At 29.9% G+C, this 24,366-nt stretch overlaps 1 pseudogene; it reads left to right on the forward strand.

Annotated features, from left to right (window-relative positions):
* Positions 1-4,241: 4,241 nt before the first annotated feature.
* LOC110666503 (uncharacterized) lies at positions 4,242-15,599 on the forward strand (annotated as a pseudogene).
* The last annotated feature ends 8,767 nt before the right edge of the window (positions 15,600-24,366 follow it).

Below are 24,366 nucleotides of genomic sequence, written 5' to 3' on the forward strand. Positions count from 1 at the left end.
ACACACGCATTGAAGGCAAAAAACTCACCATGTGCGCTGCTGCTGGCACTGCTCCAGCTGGCATATGGCTTATCGGCGTCGCCTAGGTGGTGGTGCTCCTCGCCGACTGTCACTAATGGCTGGGGGCTCGCCGGCCATTAGAAGAAGGGAGGAGGAAATAAGGTGACGGGAGAGAGGGGAGAGAAGGAGGGAGAGGGAGAGAAAAAAAAGAGGTGCCATTTTTTTTTTAAAAACTTTTTATTACCCTTTCAGTCCTTGAACTATTTAGTTATATTCAAATAGGTTCAAATTTTTTTTATTATATTTAAATTAATTAAAACTTTGGTAATAATAGTAATAATAATATATGTAAAATAATATTCAAAATAAAAATATTATTATTATGAAAACACTAATTTACCACCATGAATATAATAGTAATAAATTAATAGTCTAATTAAGAATATTATATATATATATATAAAAAATTAGGTTATTACACTAAATAGCCTCTGCTCGCTTTCCCTGCCTCACCTCACATTATTGTCCCTCGTTTCATGCCATATGAACATACTGTCTAGTGCCCAGCACCATAAGAAGTCAAGAACATCCTCTTTGAGGTTCTTTAATTCCTCCTCTTACAAGTCAACAATGATGATTTGTTTGTTCTCTAGTCCCTAATTCTCTTGTATTTTTTTTTTTGTGTTTAGTTTTTTTTTTTAATTTCTTAACGTGTTGTTGCTGGGCTATCCATTGAGATTTCTTTGGTTGCAAGGATTCGTTCTTCAGCTTTAAGTTATCTTGTAGTCTACTTTTGAGAATTGTTTGGTTGAAAATTTGTTAAGTTTAAACTTCGTTAATTTCTTGATGGGTTGTCACTAGATTATTCATCTGGCTAGATAGAGCATAGAGGAATCTAGGAAGTGAAAACGGAAGAATGAATTGGAAATAACATCGTTTGATTTACTTGGTCATTCTATTTAACTTAACAAATTAAATCAATTTGAATTAGTTAGTTTAATTCAATATGATTTGGTTTTACCATTACTTTAGTTCGATTCAATTTATATTTTATAAAATTTTTATTTTTTAATTTTTTGATTTCAGTTATATTCAAAACTGAATTGAACCATTTATTTAACCCTAAACTATTTTGATAAAAGATATTCCCGTCTTTTTCACAATCTCTTTTGATATTTTTGATATATTTTTATCTATAAAGTTGTTTCATTCCCTAGAAAATTAAAACTAATAATAAAAATTTAATACCAAAATTATAAACAGCTTGAGAATTATACAAGAATTATTAATATCTAAAATAAAAAAAAAATTATTCTTCAATCTTTTCAATTAAATTAAACATCAAAACTCTTAAAAGATGAACAGCTACATATTTTATAATAATATATATTTTTTATAACTAGTTCGCATATGGGATAAAATTTTTAATTTATATTATCTAATATTTTTAAAAATATAAATATGCAAAAATATTTTAACTAATTTATAAGTTCATCTCATTAATAATAATAATAATAATAATAGATTATAAATTAATGTGAATAAATTAAAAAATTAATAGCACAATAAATGATAAAGTTTCCACTTATATTAGTGTCATTACCCACCAAACCTCTTTCATTTCTCATTTCTTGTGGCGGCCATCGGCCTTTGCTCTGTACTTTGCCTCTAACTAAATGGCTATTTGGAATTACGTTCAGAAAATTAAAATTATTTTTTTTTTAAAAAAATATTATTTTAAATATTATTAAAAAAATAATAAAAAAAATAAATTTATTATTTTAATTTTTTATAATTAAAATTTATTAAATTTAATTTTAAATTATTTTTTAATATTTTCTAATTAATATATTTAAAAAATAATTTTCTCTATAGTAATTTTATCAATAATATCAAACAAATCATAACTCTCTATAAAGATAATACCATATAACTACCGAATAACTAAGTTAACCAATATATTTTAAATTAATTAAATTATCAAGACTAATTTCATCCAACACTCAAATTAGAATTTGATAAATTATAATTTAATTTCTGAAATTTAGTGAAATCTTATACGTTAATTTTTATATTTTAAAATTATAATAATTTAATTTTTAAAATTTAATAAAATCTATAATTTAATTTTTTAATTTAAAATTTATATTTAAATAATATAATAAATATATTATTTTTTCCAAAATTAATTCTTCCTCCCATTTATAGAATAGTTTTAAAATTTTTCTTCAATTTTTTCATATATAATTTTTAGATTTTAATATGGAAAATTTAGATTTATTGAAATAACATAAAAGAAAAAAATTGTTGTGTTGGAAAAACAAAGATTTGGTTCCATCAAGTTGGGTTTATGAGTCATGACTAGGCTTACAAGATATTTCTCTAATACTTTGATCTTCGCGTTTCTAACGACTGTAAATTCATTTGAGGATGAGACTGATCTCAACTTGATCACGGCTTATGATGACTAGATCCATTTTTTTGCTCTTAGAAAATAAATAAAGTCAATGATATTTTAATTATTTTTATTATAGTTAAAATTAATTGGTCATATGAATTAAATTATAGATTTTGTTAAATTTTAAGAATTAAATTATTTAATTTTAAAAATATAAAAATTAAATTATAGATTTTATTAAACTTTAAGAATTAAATTATAATTTTTTAATTATAATTTGGAGATAAAATTTGAGTGTCTAATAAAATTTATTTAATTTTAAAAGATTTAACTTAATTGTTAAAATTAAAAAGTTTGAATAAAATAGTAATGAATGTGACAGTTTGGATTTAAAGAAAAATTGTAATTTACCTTAAAAATAATATGAATAACGCAAATCTTTGAAGTCTTCGAATAATAGACCAATAGTCATTTAAACTCTATTCAAATTAAATAAATTACTTTAATTTGATATTTTTTAAATAACCTCTTAACTCTTTAAAAAATAATATAATAGTCATTTAAACTCTACTAAATAAATAAATTTAATTTTAAAATGGCCAATAATTAAGTTTGCAATGAATTATGTTAATTTATATTGTAAATAAATAAAAAAATAATTTTAAAAATTGTAAAAAAAATAAAATATTATTAAAATTTATAAATATTTAAATTTAAATTTATTAAAAATGTAAAAAAATTCTTACTGAAAAAATTTAAATTTTCCTTTATCTTCTCATCAATCAAATACTAAAATTTAATCTCAAAATCTACCTAAAATATTTTTAAAGTATCACTAAAAAGTGTGTAAATATTATTCTATATAAGATAAATAATAAAATCTATAAAAATATATTAAAATTTTTAATTTAGTTTTCTCACATAAATATGAGATTCAAACTATACTGCAATTGAGAAATAAAAAAAATCCAAAACTATATTTTATAATTCTTTACTAACCTTATTAAACATTTTATTTTTATGACTTTTATTAACTTTAATAAGAAAAATTTAAAATTATATCTTAAATTTAAATTTTCAATATATTTTTATGAATTCCTATTTCTTTAAAATGATATTATAAAAATTTTTGACAAGATTTTAGGTTTAAAATTTAGTGTTCAGAAAGGAAAAAATATATATTTTGAATAAATTTCGATATTTATTATTTTTTAATAATATTTTATTTATTTTGTAAATTTTATAAAAATTATTTTATTTATTTATAAAACAAGGAAAAGAACAAAACAAAAGAAAAAAAAAAAAGTCACAATCTTTCTTACTCGCATTCAAGTTGACGAACGATAACTAAAATGCAGTGATCCTACTGCATCTAATAGCATTCCCAGTTTCTATATGTCGAAATTTCCCTCACTTTCCTGGGAAAATCTGCCTTCTTTATGGGCCGAAATACTTCTCCTTCCCAAATCGACGAAGCCGCTACCCCTACCGCCACCGCCACCGCCACCACCACCACCGTATCCTCTACTACCTCCTCCTCCTCTGCCACCAACGCCGTCGCTAATGGCGGCAATGGAAACAACAACAACAACAACAGCAATGACCAAGGTTTCCACTTGATCCGTGACCGTTTTCGCTTTAAGCGAAACCCTTGCCTTATCTCCACTGCCACTGCTAGTAATCAGAACAGAGCTGCCAAATCCTCTGTAGATCGTCCTTCTTTGCCTAGCCGATAGCACCATAACACCAACAGAAGCAACCGCAAGGACTTTCTCTTTTGGTTTCCGTTTAGAGGCGCGTATTTTCTTTATTTTGTGATTTTCTTTGCGGTTTTTGCTTTTGCAATGGCGTCCATAGTATTACAGAGCTCGATCACCTCGATGGTGTTTAGTCAGGGGTGGAGTGAGAACCGGAAGTCGATTAGAGAGGGATTGAAGTTGGGGAGCACCTTCAAATTCTTGCCAGGGAGAAGATCGTTGCGGCTTTTGGAGGGGCATGGGCTTGATCAATTGAGATTGCAGGGGAGAGTGGGGCTTCGGCGTCCTAGGCTTGCCGTGGTGAGTGTTTACTGATTTTATTTTCGATTTTTGAATTAGTTGATTTGAATTTTTTACATTGTTGTCTTATTTGGCTTTTGGCTTTATTTGGATTGGAGGAAGTTCATTTTGGAAGTGCACCTTTTAGTTCTAAGTTGGAAGTGAATAGTAAGGTCCGTACTTTTTTTTCCCCTATAACTTTTTTGCCTGTAAACTCAAGGGCAGTGGCACTTCTATTGTTGCTACAATAAAAATTGGAGAAATGACATATAAATCTGATTAGTAGAGGTTCTATTTTCGTAGTTTGTTAACTCATTTTAGTTAGTTATTAAACTGGGTTGCAACTTCTAATGTGGTGGGCTTCTTTTTTTGTTGAGAGAACTAAAAGGCAAAGGGGAAAAAAAAAATAAATCTTACGTTCCACAACATTTTAGAATCCACAACATTTTGGAACCTGGGCATGTTTGTTTGAGGCTTTGGTTTTATTGGTCACAATAATTATCAAGGTCCTTTAGATTATGATTATCAATGAACTTTAGCTCAGTGGTATTGGAATCATCTTCAGGACTGATGAGGTCTTTTGTTTGAGTCACAGGGGGAGTCAGATGAGCCAGAAAGAAAAGTAGGAAATGAATCACCATTTTCTGTATGAAGTTTTACTTTATTACCAATCAGTTAGTGTTCTGCAATTGGATGCTGCTGCTACAGTGGTCCTAATCCTAAGCATTCAAAACAAATGGGAATCACATTCTTAGAGGGTAGAGAAAATTTGGGAAAACATTGCTACAACAACTGAGTCTTAATTCTAAACTAGTTAGGGTTGGCTGGATAGGCCCCTTTTTGCCATTCAGCTCTGTAAAATTTGGGAAAACATAGAAAATCTTTATTAGCTGTAAGTGGAGAATATCTAGTATTTATTAAGGATGCGAGTAGAAATAAAGATTCCTGATGATATGACGTGGAAGGAGGGTTAAGGTTATGAAAAATTATATTGGAAACTATATAAGTCTACATATGCATTGTAAATAAAAGCTTGTATCTTGCCATCATTAAAATAAAGTTTGACATCCACATGCATGTAAACTATGATGTATATGAAATTTTCATTCTGAGAAATTTGGAGAGAATTTGATGGAGTTTTATTTTACGAACTTGAAGGAAATGAAAAAGCTTAAAAATTTAGAGTGAACAGAACAAAACAATCTCTAAAAGTGGAGCAAACATGCAAATTTTAGAAGAGAAATTGAGCAAGATGTTACTGGCAGAATACATATGTACTTTTTGAAACTTTGTGTAGTTTTGAGCTGGGATGTCCACCAAGAATGGGAATATCAATAATTGGCTATGCTGCTATAGTGCTATCATTAGTTATAGTTCAATTTTTTTGCATTGTTTGTTGCTTTCAAGTTTATATTCATCCTTAATCTTAATTTTTTGGGTTTCATATTAGGTTTGATTACTTGCTCTTCTCACTTCCCCTTTCATTCCTAAAAAAAAAAAAAATTGGAAAGTTGAGAAAAGGATAATTTTTAGGAGAAGAATATATGTTGATGAAGATATAGAAGAAGGAAATTTTATGGAATTTTAAGAAAAGGAAAAAAATGGAACATAGGCTATGGATAGTTTTAGTTTTGTCCCTATCATTCTTTTTCTTTGTATTAGCATGAGCACTGCACATGCATACTGCACACTAAACAATACACTTTCTTTTTATTTATTTTTATCTAGTTGGACTTTGTATGGTTGACAAATTATCTTTTCTACAGTAGATTCTTTAGGGATAATGACTTTTGAAGTCTTAATACTTCTTTTTTTTTTTCCTCCTCTTTAATTAAGTCCTAATACTTAACTCAACTCAACTAAGCCTTTATCCCAAAAATTTGGGGTCGGCTATATGGATTCGCTTTTTCCACTCTGAACGATTTTGGGTTAAATCCTCAGAAATGTTAATTAATTAAGTCCTAATATTTGTTAAAAATACTTACTGTTAGTTATAAGACAGAAGTTTCATCAAACTGAACACTAGATTAATTAACACTAATATGCTCTCTTCGTCTTTTGTTTTAATTTCAGTCCTAATGCTTTAAAAAAAATGACACATTTTTCTTAATAGCACTTGATTGGATGGTTGGCAGATCTTAGGAAGCATGAAGAAAGATCCACAATCACTGCTGTTGGCTACTGTGATGAAGAATTTGCAGAAACTTGGTTTTATGCTTAAGGTGAATTGCCCTAGCTATGCCACATACGATTGCTCTGCTATTTGTGAATGAATTTTGATGTTTTTGTTGGTGGTTGGAAACTTAGCTTCACTGTATGATATTGGTTTGTCCTATTGCCTCTTTAACTGGATGATGTAGCTCCATCTCAAAAAGAAACATAGCATAAATGTCGATGGAAGGAGTGAAGATCAATTATGTTATGTATTTTCAGCTACTAGTTTAGAAAAGCTTACATGCCTCATATGCCTTTGACAGATTTATGCCATAGAGAATGTGAAAGCACAATCAGAGTGGGATCAAATGGGTTTTCAGATATCAATTTTACAACCAGAGCAATATGATCATATTGATTGGTCAATGTACGTTTTCTCTTTGATGTAATGTGTCATTTCTTGAACTGATTTCTCCTTTCCGTTTTTGTTTCAGAATTTATTATTTTTTATAACTTTTTTTTTTTTTTTTTTAAATATTTGTTATTTTATAAGTTTTTAGTTGTGGTTAATTAACAAGTGTGTCTTCCAAAGTTTTGAAGGTGTTATTGTTGATTCACTTGAAGCCAATGAGGCCATTTCAAGGTGGGTAGATCTGATTCTTTATGTAACTCACTAAGGTTTATAATTTTAATCAATCGTTCCTTTGGTTAATTTCCTTGGTGGATTGTGTTTGATATTCTTATCTTATTGTTTATACCTTTTAGGACATCTATCAAACAAATTATATTTCATGTGGTTATATGTGTGTGCTGCATATTTTGATGCCTTTGCTTTGTATATAAAATTAAAGCACAAGTGGCAAACAAAGAATTATAGTTCCTTGATTGTAATAAAATTTTCGAAACATAAAATCATGTGAGATGTTGTGTGTCCTCATGAGTACTTGGATTGAGGTACCATGCCTGGTTGTTACTTATGTTTGCTGGAGTTAGAATTGACCATTATTTAGGGTATGGAGTTCAAGGTATTTTTACACCTAAAGAGAAACATAAAGATGTTTTAGGAGTTGTCCTGATAATTTGTGAAATTATTGCCATTAAGTACATCATATATTCTCAGAAAATATAATTAGTTTGATTTATGAGAAAATTTGATGGTAGCTGTAAAAGAAAGGTGATGCTGAAGGGATGTTGGAAATTTGATTGATAAACTATGGTCAAAGTCAAATTGCCTGTGAGTGTTTTATCAAATCTCTCTCTTCCCCTTGACCCTCAACAGGTTTTTGTGTATGAAGATGTGTATTTTTGCTATGATCAGTGAGTTTTATATTTATGCAGCCTTATGCAGGAGCCTTTTTGTTCAGTACCACTAATATGGATAATCCAAGAAGATACCCTTGCAAATCGTCTTTGGGTATATGAGGAAATGGGCTGGGACTATCTCATTTATTATTGGAGAAGAGCATTTAAGAGGGCTAATGTTGTTGTATTTCCAGATTTCACTATGCCGGTAATTGTGCCTTCTTATTTTGATGTTGCACCTTATTTTTCATTCAGCCTTGTAATGTTCTGAAGCTGTCCACTATTTATATTTCTTCTTGTTTCAGATGCTATATAGTCTGCTTGACACTGGAAACTTCTTTGTGATTCCTGGATCACCAATAGATGTGTGGGCTGCTGAAAGCTACAGTAAGACCCATGCCAAGCATCAAGTAAGGACAGACAATGGATTCAGTGAGGATGATGTGGTGGTTCTAGTTGTTGGGAGTTCTTTCTTTTATGATAAGCTGTCATGGGACTATGTTGTGGCCATGCATTCCTTAGGACCTCTACTAGTCAAATATGCAAGGAGACAAGATGCTGAGGGGTCATTTAAATTCATTTTCTTATGTGGTAATTCTACTGACAGTGATGCTTTGCAGGTAGTTAATTGCTTGATATAATACTATGTTCCAAGTTTCTCGTTTCCATTCTACATGCTTAAAGTGCCTCCCTTTATGATCAACTGAAGCAGTTAAATTTCATGAAGGTGATGATGATGATGGTAATAATAAGTTGGGGTTAGGGGGTGTACTTGTTAGATCAAACCTTATGTTTGCGTCTATGATATCTAAGGGACTTGATTGTAATATTCTTTGCAAGTTAATATACTTGTAATGTGTTGTATGCATTGATACCACTTGTTGGGACCATAATAACTTTGATACTACTTGCTGTAATAGCGTAAGTCAAACTTGAGTACATGAAATTATAAATTCACACATGAATAAAAGGCAATGCTACTTAACATGATTACTGTCTTTTATATGCTATCACTGAGTTGTCCCTCAAAATTCCCCATCAATGACAACTATTATAATCTTTCAAATCTCTTATCCTCAAAACTAAAAAGTCCTAACAACCAAGAAGCTCACTTCCTTTCTGGACAAGTGATGTAGAACACAATAGAATACTCAAAGTGGATGAGAGCAATTCTCAAAATTTCTGTTAGTTCTCAATATCAATGTCAAATTATCAATAATAAAAGTCTAATGTAATGCGTAGATGACATAGGTATTAACAGTATAATATTAATCTTATTACTACAATACTACTAGGATTAGGAATCCCAAAACAAGAAAAATACTAAACCAATAACTAGGAATATAAAACCAATAATTACTAGGAAACAATTGCATTTAAGCATAAGAAAATATAACAACTACAATTATAAACCCTGTTGCGCATATTAAACATAGGCATCTTTTAGCTCCAAAGTATCTATGCTCTTATGTCAAAGTCACGAAACTCTTACTCTTCTGTTCTGCATATAGAAACTAGTTCAATTTCTTTTTCCATAAGGGATAGCCGGTAGCCTTACCAGGCAAATCTCCAAGCTTCACCTCTTCTGATTAAAAAGAAAAAAGAAAAGTAAAGAGGAATTTGAGGAAAACTAAACACTCATATGCCACATCTGTAATGTGTAAACTTCATAAGAGAAGTTTTAGGATGCAAGCTTGCAAGGTTTTACACTCCTTGTAATCATGCTTGCTGGTATCTTGTGAAAGACTATGTGCGTACTTTCATTTTCTTAATTAAGTTCAATAATGGAAAGGCAGAAGTGAAATCAGGAAGAGGCATTTTTTTTTTTGTTTGGAGTGAAACAGCAGTAATAAAATGTGACAAGGAAAGAACCAAAATGTGGAAAAGCGTCTCAAAAACTGAAAGCAATAAAATTAAAATGTTCTCATTTCTTTGTGGGAACAATTTTCCTGAGATGATGTTCAATCTTATGATTTGGTTAATTTCATTGGACTTTTTTGTATAGGAAGTTGCATCTTGTCTGGGGCTACTCCATGGTTCTGTAAAGCATTACGGCTTGAATGATGATGTCAACAGTGTGCTATTAATGGCTGACATTGTTCTTTATGGCTCTTCCCAAGATGAACAAGGTTTTCCTGCTTTAATTATTCGAGCCATGACGTTTGGAGTACCTGTCATTGCTCCTGATATTCCTATAATGAAGAAATATGTAAGCCTATTTAACCTTTTCTGGTCTTTGATTGTTTCTTGGTAAATCACAATGAGCTTCCCTTACTTTTTCTCACATGTTTTCTTTTTTAGTTGTACTCTGATAAAGTCATTGCTGAATTGCAGGTTATTGATGGAGTTCATGGGTTACTCTTCCAAAAATATAACCCTGAAGCTTTGATGAATGTTTTCTCTCTTTTGATATCAGATGGGAAACTTTCTAGGTATGCATAAACTGTTGCTGCCTCTGGAAGACTGCTTGCTAGGAACATGCTTGCATCAGAATGCATAACTGGTTATGCAAGGCTATTAGAGAATTTACTCAGTTTTCCATCAGATGCCTTGTTGCCGGGTCCTTCATCCCAGCTTCAACTGAAGGTATGGGAGTGGAACTTGTTCGGGAAGGAAATAGTACAGGAAACTGATGACTTGTTAGGCATGGATGGGAGGGAATCTTCTTTCAGAGGATCTAGCATTGTTTATTCCCTTGAGAAAAGGTTGATGAATCTTATTGTTTCGACTAATATCTCTGCAAATGGAACCAAAATTCCATTCCCAGATATCCCAACTGAATCAGATTGGGATGTTTTAAGCGAACTAGATGGCTTTGAAGAATATGAGAGGCTAGAAATGGAGGAGGTATACATTTTTCTTGTTAATACAGTACAGTCTAGTATTGTATATGACTGCCTATTTCCTTGTTACCTCAAACTTTCATTTGGCTGAAATGAAGAGTTGTTTCCTGATTTGTAGCTTGAAGAAAGAATGGATAGAAGCCCTGGTGTATGGGATGACTTGTATCGCAATGCTCGAAAATCTGAGAAACTTAAATTTGAAGTAAATGAAAGAGATGAGGGAGAACTTGAAAGGACAGGTCAACCAGTATGCATTTATGAGATATATAATGGAGCTGGGGCCTGGCCATTTTTGAACCATGATTCTCTGTACCGTGGGTTAAGTCTTGTAAGTTTCTTCTAGCCACAAACATATTATTAGAAGTTATAGTTCTTTATTAAAGCTTATCATATTTCTTATCCTGTTTTGTTTGCTTTCTGGCTATGATACATGGATGTGGACACAATGACATGGACATGAAACACAACAATTCTTTAAAGAAAGGACATGACATAATGACATGCAGATATTAGTTATATGCCTGTGTATTTACATGTGCATTCTATTAACTTGATGTATAACATCTTATATATTGATAATTAATTGACATTATAACAAAAACACCACAATGATTAGGTGTGTATAATCTATGTATTAAAAAAAAAAAAGAGAGAAAAACAGTTTCATAGGAGCTTTCCATAATAACAATAACAATAACAATAATAATAATAATAATAACCAAATGCATGCAATCAAATGTTGACATATGAATACTAAAATGGCTAAGGCCAAAACTGCAACTATCTAGAAAGTTCATATAATTAATTGATAAATGACAAAGAATTGTCTAAATTGAAAAAATTCAAAAGTTCAAGTGTTTTTTTTGCAATCGAGTCTTTGTTTTTAACTCCATAATATTCAATTATGGTTATTGTCTAAATCTAGATGCATCACAATGAATTACATGTATCATTAAAACATTAAAATGCAGTTTTTTTAATGCAAAAGGAGCACATATTTTGGTGATTTCCTAACGCTTTTAGCTACGCTACTTCATTAGTAGTCAAACTTCTTTTCATAGTTAAGCTATATTTGTATCTACCAGTCTACAGAAGCACGGAGATCAAGATCAGATGATGTGGATGCAGTTGCCCGGCTTCCCATCTTGAATGACACTTATTATCAAAATATACTGTGTGAGGTTGGAGGAATGTTTTCTGTTGCAAACAGAGTGGATAATATTCACGGTAGACCATGGATTGGGTTTCAATCATGGCGTGCTGCTGGTAGGAAGGTATCTTTTTTTCTGGTGGATATTTTCAGTTTGCTTTTCTGAAATTTGGGGTTATTTTTTTCTTATTTAGTTTCACCTATTGCTATTGAACTTGCTGCTAAATTCAATAGTCATTAAACTTCAATTTTTATTGGCAAAACTACTCAACTTTAACAATCATTATTAATAAACTCTTGTATAGATTTAGTAAAACAAAGTGTGTTGAATATCTTTGTTTTATATCTTCGAGAAACCTCACCCTCCCCCACTCCGCGCCGCACAACCAACCCCACACCCCACCGGGGTCCTCTTCCCAATTTGGAACCCATGAAATTGGTGGGTTTGGACTTTAGAATGTTTGGCCTTGAATGGGTATTAACCTGCAATTTATCATCCTTTCCTCCAAACGAGATAGAGTAAATTATATAAACGGTACCTCAACTTAAGGCATGTATTAGTAAGGTATCTAAATTTTAATTTGTAACATAAAACCTTTTTTTTTTTAATTATAATAACATAAAACCCCCCCTTATAACATTCAATAGCCAGTTTCTAGGTTATTTGCTACTTATCTGGAAAAAAAAGAATAATAATTTTGTTCTTTATCTACCCACAACCTAGACAATTCAAACTGTATAAATTGATACTTTAGTAATCCAGAACCTATTTACCCGAAACTATCAATTCATGGAAATATAATTTTTTAATTTAGTACATGTTACGCCAGTATAAATAACTTAGAAATTAGCTACTGATGGTCTCAAGGGGATTTTATATTCCTTAAATTAAAGATCATGGGGTTTTATGTTATAAAACTTAGAGTTTAGTTTATTTATTGTTATATATCCCTAAATTGAAGTGCTGTCTGTATAATTTACCTGAACAAGATAAGCATGTAAGTTTTATGTTACTTTCTATTCCATTGCTATAATTAAAAAAGAAAAAAAAAACTTTATCCTTACTCTTGCTGAATGGGTGTTTGAATTTTTAAAGTTGCAATTATTTACATAATCTCATGTTCAAAATTGCAATTATCACTCCTTTTTTTCCCCCCCTCAAAGTAGGTCTCATTATCCATTAATGCTGAAAAGGCTCTCGAAGAAGAGATACAAAAAGAAACCAGAGGAGATGCAATGTACTTTTGGGCACGGTTGGATGTGGATAGTGGAGTTACAGGAAGCAATAATGAACTCACATTTTGGTCGATGTGTGACATTTTAAATGGAGGACACTGCAGGTACATTGTACTAAATATCAGTTGGTTATTTATACAGAGGTTCTGTTGCCACATTGTTTCTGATGTTATGAATGTCAGTCATTTGCATTTTTTTGTTACAATAGTATCTCGCACATTAACCTTTATAAGATCTGTTGGAAATTGAACTTATAGCTGTTAGTGGGATGAATATGATGGTCCCTTGTATTTTCTGGCCTTGTTAAATACAAAGTCAGTTTGAAACCAAATCCAGGGAAGAATGGTTCTTAGATGTAGTAGAGCTGTGAGCTGTGTTTGAGGAAACTATTTACTTTGTTGTGGAAATCATACATAGGAAAAATTCTGGTCTAATTTTGTGAAATGCAAAATGATAGGGTGAATGCAAATTTTTATGCTGATCGTCTTTGAACATGTTTATAGGACAATCCAATTTGGGCCTTCTTGTGTTTGGCACCAAGGCTCAATTAGACATAAAAATAACTTACGCGGCCAAATTGATACTGAACTTGACAACTTGGATCAATTTGTTACAAATTTGGAAACTGAGACATATGGCATAGTAGAGGTGTATGAAGGTTGGCAAATTGGAATGAGAAGTTACATTTTAGTTCTTGATACTTCATAAAATAATAATTAAGTTTTCAAGAATTTTTTCAAAGAAAATATATTTTTTAAAAAATATTTTTGATATTTGAATTATTGAATATTTATTGAATTTGTTGATTTTGATTTTCAATTTTTAAGGTGAAATTGGAGACTAAAAAATGAATTGATGATCATTTTTTCTTTTAATTTTTAATTGAATTTTTTTGTCATTTTTGTGGTTTTTTAGAAGGAAAAACATAGAGATGGATGGGAAAAGGGAGAAGTAATAAACTGTAGCTTCTATAAATTTTGGGGACCAAATTGTAAAATGCCAAATTTGATCTGTGGTGCATGTGACACACATTCTATTTTTGTGCCAAAGTGATCCAATATGCCAAGGTCAATGTCAATTTGGTTGCAAGAGTACCAAATACAATGGCCAAATTGGCCTTTTATCCCATGTTCATAGGTCTTGTTTTTCCCAGATTATTAGCCTTTGTTTTGAAGTGAAAATCTTATTCTTATTACATGAAAGCAAAATTTGCAATAGATTCAACTGCCTTTGGCTTCTTAATGCATGTAGAACTGCTTTTGAAGCTGCCTTCCGCCAGATGTATTCCTTACCATCCCATCTTGATTTTCTTCCCCCCATGCCAGAAGATGGAGGTCACTGGTCTGCCCTGCATAGTTGGGTGATGCCAACCCCTTCCTTTCTAGAGTTCATTATGTTTGCTCGGTGAGTGATAATTAATAAAGATACATTTTTCAGCCAGCAGAATTTCCAGTTATGTTGACTTCTATATTCGAACTGCAGGATGTTTGTCGATTCGCTTGATGCCTTGCAAACCAATTCTAGCCAAGTGAACTCTTGTTTGTTGAGTTCCTCAGAACATGAGGTAATGTGATTGGATACTGCAGTTTTTGCTTTAGATGTTCAGATATGGTATAAGAATATTATTCTTAAACTTTTCTCATATCATGACAAGCAGGAAAAGCACTGTTATTGTATGATAATGGAACTCCTTGTTAATGTTTGGGCTTACCATAGTGCCCGTAAAATGGTTTACATAGATCCACGAACTGGTTCTTTAGAAGAGCAACACCCAATTGAGCAAAGAAAAGAAATAATATGGCCAAAGTACTTTAACCTTACATTGTTAAAGGGTATGGACGAAGATCTTGCAGAGGCCACAGACGACGGTGATATTCCAAGGGAGAGATGGTTGTGGCCATTAATTGGTGAAGTGCACTGGCAAGGGATTTACGAAAGGGAGAGAGAAGAAAGATATAGGCACAAGATGGAGAAAAAGCAAAAAACAAAAGAGAAACTAAATGAAAGGTTGAAATCTGGATACAAACAGAAACCACTTGGGAGGAGATAGGAAGTGTTATAATCTGAATTGCGAGAATGGACCATTAACAATTTTGGAATGCTTGACGCCTAACACAGCTACAGGGAAATTTAGAATTATTTTGCAGATGGAGAAGCTAATTTATGTTTTTCAAACCGCTTCAACATTGATTCATCTTTTTCCAATATTTGCTGAATACATACTCATCCAATGGAGGGGAGAAGAACAGGAGCTTCCCTAATATTGCAACTTACTAGAATTCAAGGCCTTTTTGAACAAAAATTTCAGATCTAAAGGACGTATAGCACCCATCATTCATTGAAATTCTTTCTCAACTGTTCAAGATATTCCATCCAGGTACTAAAGCATGTATTCTTAATTCTTTTATTATTGTACATTCTTCCAGCAATGTAGAGGCAATTTTGGTCAGAATAATAATAGCTTTCTGATTCTCTCTTCTGATTTTTCGTTTTACTGCTCTACGACAGCATCTGATCTGTATTTCACTTGATTCATGACCTGTTTGGCATTGCTGTTGAAACTGTTTTTGAGAAAATCTCTTTTTTAAATATACTAGTTAGAGAGTATTAAAAAATAATTAAAAATTAAATTTGATCAGTTTTAGTTATAAGAACACTAAAATAACAAAATAATTTTTTTCAAACAGCTTTTCTCAATAGCATTTAAAATGGTGCTTTTATTCAGAAAAACAGTTTCAGATTCTGAAACTTAATGCAAAACAGAGCTTTAGTATTCATCTACAAATTGATAGAGAATTCCATTCTCTGATAGGACGAGTTTACGTGGGAAGTGGGAACTTAGAAATTACTTTGCGTTTGAATGGGGGAAAAATGAAATATGAGATTTGAATTTAATAATATTTATGGTTTTCTTTAATTTATTAGATTTGTGAATTCGTGTTAGGTTCATAATATTTTTGGGCATGGAAAATTTATAATTTGATATCTGGATTTGCCTTATATTATACTTTAGTTTCTAAATTAAGAAAAATTAATTATTTAGTCCTTAGGTTTTTCACTATATTATAGATTTTGAGAAATGAATAATTTAGTATTTTAATTTTAATATATATAGAACAATTTAGGCGCTGTAATTTTAATTTTTATAATAATTTCATCTATTGATAGAAAGATAAAATTATTTTATATATTAAAATTAAGGGGACTTAAGTGAATAGTATAAAATTTAGGGATTAAATTAATTTTTAAAAATTCAGTGAATAAAGTGTAATATAGTGTAAAATTTAAGAATTAAATAATTATTTTTTTAAAATGCAGGAACTAAAGTATAATATGAGGTAAAATTTATGGATCAAATTGTAAATTTTTCCTATTAGATTTATAAATTCATTTGTAGACCATAAATATGGGGGTAAAAAACCTTTATGTGAATTTGGATTTAAAATGTTGTATAAAAAGTGTTGTTTGTAAGCTACTTCAAATGAGTTCTTAGCTATGTTCTTGAATCTAATATTTTATCTAACAATATAATTAAGTAAAAACGAATTTGATTTCTTTAAGTAAAATAAAAACAAAATCAAAAGCAAATCTCTTCAAAAATCGAATTAATTTAATATCTTCATTTTTCTTTTATATAAGTCATATATTTGATTACATAATTATTTTCTTTTCTCTATGTATGGACTGAACTTGATTGGATGAAAAAAGATATACTCTTAGACGGAGAATTCTCTCGAGACAATGCTCGTAAGAGTCTCCTACTTCACCAACTGATGTTTGATCAAAGAAAAAGTGAAGCCATGATAATATAAAGGGATTGGACAAAAAGTTGCATGAGTATGAAGCTATCCTATCTTGAGAGGAATGACTGTGGTATTACAAAAATCTCTGTACTAATGATTCTTGCTAATCAAGAGTAGTTTAGCTGGTCTTTCGCCATAAGGCGCATGAAGTTAGAAGGGGTAATTTAGTTGGTTTTTCTTCGTAAGGTGCAGAAAGAAGGAAGATCTGGAGACCTAATCTTGCTATTTAACTATTGTAGAATTATTTGCGTTTACAGTGAGAAAGGAAGAGAACTGTCTCCCACTGTATAGCCTATTAATTATCCTGGACCATAATATTTATATTAAATTAAAATAAAATGATTCTGGGATTTTTAATTTTTTCTTTTACCAATTGAAGTACAAGACAAGCCTATATCAAAAAGAGAAATTCAAGCAGCTGTCTTTTATATGGACCCTATGAAAGTCCTAGATGTTGATGGTTATAATCCCCTCTTTTGTAAAAACGATGGCCAATGGTAAGTAAAGCGGTCCATCAAAATCTGTGCAAAGTTTATGAACATGAGAGATGAACCCTAATTTGAATAGTACTCTCGTGGTTTTGATCCTTAAAGTAGATAAGCTAGAGGTTATAACTCAATTTTCACCTATTAGCTTATATATCAAATTATCACAATGCTTATTGCTAATAGATTGAAAACCACCAAACCTAAATTTTGTGCCACGAAGGCTATCATGTACAATTTAATCATTTGCCCTATTTGGTTATAACTTTTAAGGTAGCCTTTAGTGTTTTGATTATAAGCAAAATAATATCTTTCTTATTTGTACTATTCGATAGTATAATATTTATATTAATATTAAGAGGTTAGTTTATGAAAAGTTTCCCTATAACTTTTGGAGGTGGATGAGCATTTTAACTAGAGTCAATAAAATGATATCACTCTTTTTATATCTAACAGCTAATTCAATAATTATTTTTATCGAACACTTCTACTTTCAATCACTATGTAAACAAATAACTATTAATAAATAATATCTAATAGTTAACAGTTAATAAAATAGTTGACAGTTACTAAAATAGCTAACAGCTATTAGAATAACTAATGTTGCTGAACAAAGTAATTGTGCAAGAGATTATTGACACTATAAGATGTTGGAGATCAGGAAAAGCTTGCAACATGATTGAGAATTCACTCAGTCTACTCTCATGGAAAGAAAGAATTCCTCATCATTTAATTAAACTTGTCTTGTATTAAGATTACTTCATTAAGTATCTGTTGTGCACCATAAAAATGAGTAAATCATAAAGAGATAAAAGCAAGTATACAAAACACAAACATTTAAGTGGTTCTCTTTCTCTATATAGAGTTACATCATGTGTATGCTATTTTTTAGTATCAATAAATAAATTATTAATTATAAGCTTAAAACTAACTGCCTATCATTTCAATTACATCAAAGAGAAAATCATTAGATAATTGCTCATAGCAAATACATTAACTAGTCACTCTCATTCTTCTATAAACATAACCCAATATACTTATTATTTTAATTATATTATGTAATACAAAGGCTATATTCAACTACAAAGGCAAGAACTCATTCATTAATAGATAAGAATTCATTTCACTTAAATTCTATGGTCTTTTCTTCATACCTACGTCAAAACCTCTCTCCCTCTATGGTACTATATCTTCAATGGGCGAAAGACACTCACATCTTCATTGAATTTTTTTTTCGCCTTTGTGTAAGAAAAAATTAGGTTATATATTACTGACAAATTTTTTAACAGTTTTATTGTTCCTCCTATTAACAAAATTATTATATTTTTATGAAAATAAAAATAACCCATAGATATTATATTTTCATAATAATATTTGATAAGCAAACTTTCCTCTTTTATGGATTTCTTAGTGATTCCAATTTTTTTTATGATGTTTTTTACTTATTGACTTTTTTTTTTAATTTAGCTTTTAAACTTTTGCTAGGATTAAGTTTTAAGATTTCTTATGATTTATTTAAATAAAATAATATATAAATTAATGTCTAATTGTTATATATATTATTAAAGTTTCTATATAATAAAACACTATATTTTTAAAATTTTTTAATAGGATTCATATTTCAATAGAAAATAATAATTATTTAAATCCAGGAAAGAAGGGCTTGGCAGTTAAGAATTCAGGTATTGTTATACTCATCATGAGTTTAAATTTCACTTACTGATATTTTTGTACCCATTAAGTTCAAATTTCACTGACTGTTGTTAAATTTTTCATGGATGTACGATACATCAATCTTATTGTTAATCTGTAGTGTTTTATACGCTTTCCCTTGCCCTAATATGGATATAGCCTTCCTACCCCTAAATACATTTGTCACAAAAAAAAAATATTATTTAATAAATAATTACAAGAGTTTGATTTGATTAATTTCTTTTTAGTCAATTTTTATGTTTAGAATAAAATGAATTTAAATATATTCTTTTTAACTTAAAAGAATTTTAATTTTAAAGGAAATAAGAATAAATATGATTATATGGGAATTTAATTATTTTTTTTTTCTTATAAATGATTTATTTCAAATAAAGCCTAGAAAGATAATTAATTCAATTGAATTCGATTAAACAATTTTAAAAAATTTTAAATGCTAAAAAATTTTATATAGGTTTAAAACTAAAAATTATATGTTAAATAATAAACTATTTTTTAAACAACATATATTACGCATAATACATAAATATGTACAACCAATTTATTTATACATATCAAAAATTAAGTTATCAACTATTTAAAAAAAAATAAACAAAATCCTCTCTCTCTCTCTCTCTCTCTCTCTCTCTCTCTCTCTCTCTATATATATATATATATATATATATATATACACACACCATCTTCTCTAGAGATTTGGCTTGTCTTTGTAGCTAGATTTGGATTTTACTGCCATTAATTAGCAAATCTAGTGAACTCGGATTCAAAAGTTCGCATTTATTTTTGGCTAAATAAAAATAATAAACTAACTTTTTTGTAATTTTATAAATTTTAATTTAACTATATTATATTATATTATAATAATTTTTTAGTTAATTTAATGAAATAAAATAAAGTATATACATAAGCATATATAACTATATTAATTGGTAAAAAATATATATTTTTTAGAAAGTCTTGTCAAGTATAAGATATTAATTAATTGATTTTCTAAAAATACGTACTAATTTTTCAAATAATGGTAAATGTAAATATTATTTTTTAAAAAATATATATCTTATGCTATCTACTTAAGAAATATCTTATTTTGTCTGCTAAGGGAACTAATAAAGTATAATGTGTATATTTCGATTTTCATTTATTAAAATTATTAAAAATAGTAAAATTAAAAATTAACTTTTTTAATAATTAGGCATTTATATATTTATTTTCCCGTGAAATTGATTTTACTCAATTTATACGTGTCAAAAACACATATGGCCTTTTCTCATGTGTGAACTAGATTATAGGCGTGCCAGGATATGATCTTAATGTAAAATAAATGTGAGTCGATCTGACTTCTAAAATAGAATGATTTACAGGAAAGAAATGACTTAATTTTCCCTTGGGTTCCCTAACTCAACTAGGATGCACTTCGATAGGATCTCTAGTCGTTTAATTTTTATGAAAATGAAAGAGAACTTAATCGCATGAGAACACTTAAAAGGAGTCTTGTGCATTGAAAAGTAAATTGGTCATTGTGAAAAATGTAAAGATTGCATTGGAAAAGTGAGCGCTTTGCACGAAATTAAATTTGTGCATTGAAAAAGTAAATTAATTGTTTGAAAAAATAAATATGTGCAAAAAAAAAAATGATCGCTTTGAAAAAATTAAATCATTGCTGGAAAGTGAATTGTACATTGAAAATTAAATGGGTAGATTGCTTGAAAAGAAATTGGACAAGAAAGTTATAGATTGCATTGTAAATCGAAAAATTGCTCACAAGAATCAAAATATCTGTAGAGAAAATGTAAATTGTTTGCTTGAATTGAAAATAAAAAGTTAGAATTGAAACTGAATGCTAGACTGAAAAGTAAAAGATCACTTAAAAATGTAAAGAGATTGTTGAATTAGAGAAAACTTGAGCTAAGACATTGTTTCTGTTAGGTGTTGATTGATTAGTTGTTTGTACCTTGCTCCTGCTCATCATGTCAATTTATAGAGAAACTATGCTTGGTGACCAAGTTTAGTGGTTATCACCTTCTATCATGACCCGATCTCATGGGCCAAAACGAAACTAAGACCTAGGCCGGTATAAAGCCCCTGAGGCCCATAGTAAGCCTTACTGTTCCAAAATCCAGAACCAAAGCCCAAAAACTGAGGCCCAACATGTAAATAAAATATTTCATTTTAATTCCGATCAAACCAATCCAATGATTATTAGCTACTAAAGTGAGGGGAACCCAGCTCAACCCTATTACCACCATTTACAAATTATTTATATATCAAAAAAAATTTTTCGTTTAGTAAAAACCAATAACTCAATTTAACACCGTCTCTAACAAGATCCCTAATACTGCTAACACATGCGGAGTTCTAGATTACAAATTTTAGAAAATAATATTACAAATAAATAATTGTTAATGAACCTACGAGGAAGAAAGCACGTTACTCTACAAAAAAGAACTCCTCCTGTAGCCTAAAAAATAGGGTGAATAGGAGTGAGTGTTTGACTCATTGAGTAAGATATTTATTTTATATACAATTTCTATAACTATCTAATTTTAATGCATCCTTAGAAATGAAATGCATTATTTTCATATAAGTCAAACAAATCATATTAAGTCACATTAAGAATAATCTGGAGCACTCACGCACCCGTGTCAAGTCCATACTCATGCATACATATATGGGGAGCTGATCCTCCTATCCAACTCTCTTAATTTAAGACCTGCCAGTGAGATCAACTCAAGCCAGAATTTCGCTTAATAATCCATATGCAGGGGTCAGCGAGATTAACTCAAAGCCGTACCTATCCCAACTTATCCATAATAAGGATCGGGTCTCTGCGAGTCAAGCTCCAGCTGCGTCTACCCGTCCTACCCATATCCATATACTCCACATACACACCAACTCACACACATAGCTCCAGATTATCAAAACACAACAACCAAAGTAATATCATCAAGTATATGTGGGAGGGGTGGGGGGCATGAGGCGAAATATCATATACTAGAATTATATAAAATGCACCAGGTAATGCTCAGGAAAGATGTTGGAGTCACAATGGTCTCACTTAAGTACCACCTCCTTAGACAGCATTTCCTAGACATGCACTTCATACAATCCTAATAAAATCAAACCACTGGTAAGTACCGTCTTACCATAACAATACCACGGTACTAAGAATTTATGCCACGAAGGCATAGATAGACAGGAGTCGCCACCCGGGTAAAAATCGAGACATATTTGGTGTTTCTTTCAAGGGTCATGAATGGCAACTTACTCCTTATAGAGTTTCCACAACCATCATTACCATAGCCCAATGTCTAGGTTCGGGATAGTGAGTACGTAAGGGGAAGGTGTTAGGCACTCCTTATGCCTGATCTAACCTCATTAATTTGAGTGTCCGTCCTCTACTAATGTTTCTAGAAGTCTTATTTATTATTTCTTTATTAAACTTTATCCTAAAAATATAATTCTAATCCTACACATGCAAGTAATTCACAAAAGGGTTGTTATTTACAAATAATTTTCATGCACAAGTAATTCCTATCTATGGGGTTGCTAATTATTTATATGATATTTACCAGATGACTAAAATTAATTTATTATTAAAAATTTAATTTACAAATAAATTTAATTTTAAATAATCTTAAGTTTCTATTTCACATAATTAATTAATTTTTCACCAAGTTACCCTAAGGATAATTAAACTAAATTAATTATGTACATGTGTAATTTATTCTAATATCACATAAGGCCCAAACAATCACAACCTAATAAAGATTTCTAACGTGCAAATTTATTTTACAATTATCAAGTATTAAATTAAATTTATTTTACATGTCAATGTTAGTTTAATTTACAAATAAGATTAATTTTAATTTACAAAGTATTTATTTAAATTAATTACACGCAAAAGTCAGTTAAATTAAAAACAAATTTAATTTTAATTTACTAAATAAAAATCCTATTATTACTATAATTTCATACCAATGGTTATTCTAGGAATTTATGATTACTTACTTGTTAGTAATTCCAGTTGTCATTGGGGCAAGCTACCCTTAAGAAGGGTCTTCTCTCATAGTATGGCAATGATATCCCTGGCTTACTCCCGTTTAGCTCCACATAAACTCCACGCAAATGCCCCTCTTTGGTACTTACCTTAGGGCTACTTACCAATTTTTTTTGTAATAAAAATAAAAAAACTAAAAAGTAAAGAAACTAAAGAAAATAAGAAAATATTAATAACAATTCATATTGGATTCTAACTCTAGTATCCTAAGGGGTTAAAATTTCTAATTTGTTATACCTACCTAAGCGTCCAGGTTTTTTAACATGATCAAAATACTTCATAACACTTCTTGAATTAAGAGAACTCAGAAAAATAAATCAAATATCAATTAGAACTCAAGAACACACTATAACATGCATAAATATACAATTATCAGATTTTGACAGATTGACTGTAGTAAGAAATTTGATTTTTGAAAAATAGTTAGATTTGCGTAAAAATGATAAAAAGAATTATAGATGATAGCCAAAACATCATACAACATCATAAAATTCATAGATTAAGCAAAACTCTAGTCAAATAATCTACACAAATCACAAATTTTCCTAATAACAGAATCGCACTATTTTTTTGTAAAATTCATAACTCACCACAAATAACATATATGAATGCGAAACTAAGTGGAAAAGATTCATAAGATTCCAAACTTAATTTTAGACACCAGATTTACACAAAAATATTAAAAAACAAGAGAGATATGGGCTCTACAATTCGGGTATCCCACAAATCGAATTTTACAGGAACCCTAGCTTCAAATAGCCATAAATTACAAAATATTAAATCTTTTTTAGTGAATCTTGAGCCTAAAATTAATAGAATTTCGTATTGAATATGAATATAATTTTTTCAAGTTTTTTTACAGATTCAGAATATAACAAAAAATAATAAAAATATGAGAGACAGAAAACTGAATATATGTAGAGTTATGCATCCCCTCAAATTAAATATGATTACATAATCTATATGAACATACAAAATAAATTAAAAACAAGGAATATAGAATTAAACATTACATGGCATAGATCTTGAAAGAAATAAAAAAAAAAAACTAAGCTTCAAGAAATATCGCAAGAAAGTAAGAATAACTAAAAGAATTTTGACTATTTCTCTCTTTAAATTTTTTTTTTTTATGTCTTCTCCTTTTTTTTTCTTCCCTTATCCAGTAGGGTATTTATAGGGTTTTGGGAGAGAGGTG

This window comes from Hevea brasiliensis, chromosome 14 (assembly GCF_030052815.1).
Source record: "Hevea brasiliensis isolate MT/VB/25A 57/8 chromosome 14, ASM3005281v1, whole genome shotgun sequence".
Classification (NCBI taxonomy): Eukaryota; Viridiplantae; Streptophyta; class Magnoliopsida; order Malpighiales; family Euphorbiaceae; genus Hevea; species Hevea brasiliensis.